Source organism: Trachymyrmex septentrionalis, unplaced genomic scaffold (genome assembly GCF_001594115.1).
Source record: "Trachymyrmex septentrionalis isolate Tsep2-gDNA-1 unplaced genomic scaffold, Tsep1.0 scaffold8, whole genome shotgun sequence".
In the NCBI taxonomy this organism is placed as follows: Eukaryota; Metazoa; Arthropoda; class Insecta; order Hymenoptera; family Formicidae; genus Trachymyrmex; species Trachymyrmex septentrionalis.
Window position 1 is genome coordinate 4,180,103 of NW_017305987.1, and position 4,915 is coordinate 4,185,017.

At 38.0% G+C, this 4,915-nt stretch overlaps 1 protein-coding gene across 8 annotated transcripts in view; it reads left to right on the top strand.

The window, feature by feature from the left end:
• The window catches only part of LOC108754485 (phosphatase and actin regulator 2), a 302,039-nt gene that overhangs the window by 52,828 nt on the left and 244,296 nt on the right, over positions 1-4,915 (top strand). For 4 of the 8 annotated variants that reach the window (XM_018496797.1, XM_018496801.1, XM_018496800.1 and 1 more), the window contains exon 1: positions 1,376-2,504. The exons of 3 other annotated variants lie outside the window; for them this stretch is intronic. The gene's annotated coding sequence lies outside the window, so the exon portion shown is untranslated. Of the gene's footprint in view, positions 1-1,375; positions 2,505-3,081; positions 3,112-4,915 lie in introns of those variants that run through there. One more of the 8 variants, XM_018496799.1, reaches the window with a different exon arrangement.

The following is a 4,915-nucleotide window of genomic DNA, read 5'->3' on the forward strand; positions in this document are numbered from 1 at the left end:
TAAAAAAAAAAAAAATATATATATATATATATAGAATGAGAAATTTTAAGATATTTTAGAATTTATATATATTAAAAATTCTAGAAAATATGTAATTTACAGAATTGCTAGCGGTCAGGAAAATCAGGGAAAACTGGGAAAAGTCAGAGGAGTTAAAAAATGGTCAGAGAGAACCGGAAAAACCGGAAAGTCAAGAAATCAAGGAATTTATCAACCTAAGATAAAAAATTAAATTCTAATACCAATTCTAAGTTTATTTCTTTAAAAATGATTAAATAGAATTTTATTGATTTTTTAAAGAAGCACTGTAAATATTTTGTACGATTTTTAATTTTGCAGTCAGCAATTTACGGAAAATTATCAGCACATATATTGTTAAAAAGAAAAAAAACTTAATAAAATTTCAGGGTATGTATAATAACATCTCATAAATTATTTAAATAATTAAAATTAATTAGAATAATTGGAACGTACAGTGTTTTAGTGAGATGATTAAATCTTAATAAGCAATGCGCAAAACAAAGAAAATAAAGCTATTTTACGTAATTTATTTGTTTTTTAACTCATTGCATACCAGTATTGTTATTTATACTTGCAACTTGTTCTCTGTGGTAAAGAATTCTTTGACTTATTGTATGTATTATAGTCACAAGTATATATTATATAAAACATTAACAAAGTGAGCTTATAATATATTTAAAGATTATAAATATTACGAAAAGTTTTATATTATGTTTATGGTCGGTTTTTAACACAAGAGAGAGAAATATTTTTAATTAATTTCGTAATTATAATCGTTGCTCTAATTCGTGTCTGCAAGTATATAAAAAAATTTTTTATACCAAAATTTCATGATATTTTATACGCTTTTAATAATATTCATATTTTTCGAAAATGAAAAAAATTCCGTTACCTATTTTACATACCTGAATACCTGTCCTAAATCTTGAGATAAATAGATAAAAAGAATATGAGTCCGATATCTTTTGATATTCTAAAACAAAAGTCCTACAAAGCTCTAAATTAAAATCAGTGATTGATAACAATATTATCTATAGAATATTTTAAAATTTACGTATCATCATCTGCATATATAAAAAATTTTAGAAAAAATATAACACATTTTCTCAGAATTCTATTCTGAAAAGTATTTCTAGTGGCTATAAAAAAAAAATCCCCTTAAAAAGAGAAACTTTCTTAAAAAGTATACTCATACAGGAAATCTAGAAAATTCTGAAATTTATGTAAAAATTCTGAAAAACCGTATGAAGAAAAATTTCCGAGAGAAATTTTCATTAGAGACAGCTTAAAATACGACACGGATCGCCCAGGTTTCCGAGTTTTTCACATAGTCGCGATCGTTAGCGTCCCGGGTGTGATACGAGATGTAACGCACGACAAGCCTGGACAAGCCGGCGTGCGAGCGGTGCGAGCAACACGTTAATTGGGCGAGAGTTACGGCAAACGTACTATAAACCTTCTCCGTACCCCTCACTGCGTCTCATCGTCAATCCAGATCTTCGGTTGGACTCGGCTCGGCGCGGCAGAGCCGGCTGCTGCCGTCGCCGTCTCGTGCTCGCTGGCGGTCGTTCTGGACACGAGAAGGCGCTCCGGTCGCATGGCCGCCCCTCAGTACTCGCGAGCCTCGCTCGGTGTGTGTTTCGTGGTGTGCTTGTCGTCGCTGTGACTGTCGTTCCCAGTTCTCCTCGGCCGCCTGTCCCGCATGTCGGCCTGTTCTCAGCGACGCTCGTCGACGTAATTAATTCCGTTCGCGAAATCCGTCCTGCCTGAATGCGACGGCTGTCTCGTCGCGATCCTTCCGCCGTCGCGGACAATAATCTCTCGTTCTCTCTCTCTCTCACACTCACTCCTCTTTCTCTTTCACTCTCGCGCGGATAGGAGGAGGAAGAGGTGGCGGTGGCGGCGGCGGCGACGGCGACGGCGTCCGTTGAATTCGTGTTGCTCGAGCGGCGCGTATCCGTGTGTCAGTGTGCGTGAACAGTGCGTGGTGTGTACAGCAGTAGCATCATCGGTGCCGACGACGAGAAAGATCGCTGGGGATCGCCATCACTCCGGTTACGGACGTTTCCTTTCCATCCGCGTGGACTCCTCGCGGCGGCGGCGGCGTCGGCGACGGCGGCGGTGACGGTAGCGGGGAATTTTTCACATTCGGAGTTCGGAGTACTACGCGCGCCGCTCCCCCGTGTGTTTACGATCGTTGCGTCCTCTCTATCGCTGTCTCGCTCTCCTCTCACCTGCGCTCCTCGCTCGCCTGGCGCGCGGACAGGTGTCGCGTGGAAGCCGAACGTAGGAGAGAGAGCCGACGCCTGGTTCCGATCTCTGTGATATTAAACGTCGGATGGCTCCCCGCCGGTAGCCACGACGGCTCTTCCTCGAAATCCTGCCGAGATAAAACGAGCCCTCCACTGCCCGTGTCGTCGTCGTCGTCGTCGTCGTCGTCGTCATCGTCGTCATCGTCTATCGTTGCCGACGACTGCCAAAGAGTACGTATTTTCCACGAGCGCAGCAGTTCCGCGTCCCTCCTCGTCGCCGTTTCCATTCTTCCGTCACGCTCGTCGCGTTGTGTCCGCCGCGTGTACGTATACGTACGTACGTGTGTTTGTGTGCATGTGTGTGTGAGAGCACGAGGTGAGGAAAATTGTTTACGCCTACGACGGTTACAACACGCCCTCGTATCGCGGATGACGGTTGTCCTTGGAGGTTAGTCAGTCGGTCGCGCGAGCAGTGAATGGACGCTTCTTTACGACGCGAGACGCTCTCCGAACGCTCGGTGACGTGTTTTCTCGCGTTCGGTGGGAAAATTGTTCCGTGAATAAAAAAAAAGTATCGCGATCGTAACGTCTGTCGTGTATTAAACGCGAGCGTCCAATGAGTGTTGCTGTCGGTGGAAATTTCCGATCGCGCTCGTTAGAACCGTTCTGCGATTCTTTGATGGAGTGCAGCTAATGATCTGTTGAATGTCGTAGGAAAAGGCGGACAGATCTCGCGAGTGAGAGAAAATTTGTTTTCGTATCGAAGTGACTTATTTCTGTGCGAGCGATCTCCCGACGTCGGGGCGTGGTTAATTAGTTAAACTTGATAACTTGAAATGTTTGTTACTTTCAAGTGTGTTAATACAATTGTGAAGGAGGATGCAACTTTTCTTTCACGATCGTTCGTTTTATTTCTATATTTTCCAACATTCTTTTTCGTGGAAACCGAAATTATCATAATAATGACGCTCGAGGAAAAATTGGGATGTTGAAATAAAATTAAAATCCTCATTCGCATCTTTACATGAATTGTAGGAGAAAAATGTACTAAACTTTAATGAGTAATTGTTTGAATTGTATTAATACAACGTTGATTTTTTTTTACAGAAAATAATATTTTTGCTGAATGAAAAAATATAATAGTTAAATCCAATTAATGCTTCTTGGACCAAATAAATATATATTTAATAAGTATTCAACTGGCACTCTTTTCAACCAAATCTTTATTAAAATTTAGTCCATTCTTCTCTCAGTGTATGAAATCGCTGTCAGTTGTACTTCAGTCATTTGCAAAAACTAATTTAGAGAATTTGTGGATCCAACTATGAATTAATTTTTAAATTGACGTCTAACTGACAGCGATTTCGTAACTACGTGAATAGGATTTTATTCTTTATTTCAACATTTCTTTGAGTGTAGCGTCATTATTATAATAATTTTCGGTTTTCATAAAGAAAGAATTTCATAAGAAACATAAGATCTAAAAATAATGCGATCCCCGAATGAAACGGTCACAAAGAAGTGAAAGTTGTACCCTCCTTTAGATGTATATCTTGTTTGATTCTTAGTTCCTTTTTTTACTTCCTTTGAATATTAGGTTGCTGAGTCTAATTATAGTTATGCTTTTAAACGTAACAATATTTTACATAAACAGATTTTTATGAAACGACATTATATAAACTCGGGCTTTATTTCAATGCAGTTTATTTAAAAATAATACTACGAAGCGGACCTACTAATCTATTGAATATCGTAGAAAAAGTAACAGGACATACTGAGAGAAAAATGTACTAAATTTTAATAAATATTTGTTTGAATAGTTCTAGTTGAATATTTAGTAAATATTAATATATATTTATTTGATTCGACAACTATTAATTTAATTTAATTATTGTTTTTTAATTTAGCAAATATGTCTTTTGTAAATAAATATTATATTACATTAGCACACTATTTAAATAATTATTTTATTATTTATTGAACCAATTATTTATTAAATTTTAATAGACTTTTTTTCTCTCTTACTGAATATATATACAAATTTGCGCTTTATTTTAATATAATTTAATTAAAGATGACAGCAGCGCGTATTTATGTATTTATTTACATTAACGTTAAACAATAAGTAGCTAAAAGACGAATCGATTTCTATTTTTACACACGCGCCGAATAAAATTATTTCTCCCGTTTCATCGGGTTTTCATTAAAACGTCCAGCCGGCTGGTCCTTCGAAATAATTTTATCGTTCATAAATCTGTCCGTAAATCAAGCCGAAATAATTAAATATCGATGACCGGTATTTCATATCATGCCGGAAAGCAGGCGTTTCGATATTCTCCGCAAAGTACGGAACAGTACGATCCAATCTATCGCCGGATGCGCCGCGAGCCTCAGAAAATTCTTTTCATTTCCGTCGAGCTGTGCATAGAAAATTTTCTCCGGCCTTGATCCGCATCTCATAAAATTTTCGAGCGAGATAATCTCTTCGCGGTTTGTCATGAAATGTATCGATCTTCTGATTTATTAGTTTACTAATTTTTCTATTTACTTAAGTCGCTTCTAAAGTAATATAAATTGTCATAGGCTCTCACACACACACACACACACACACACACACACACACACACACACACACACACACA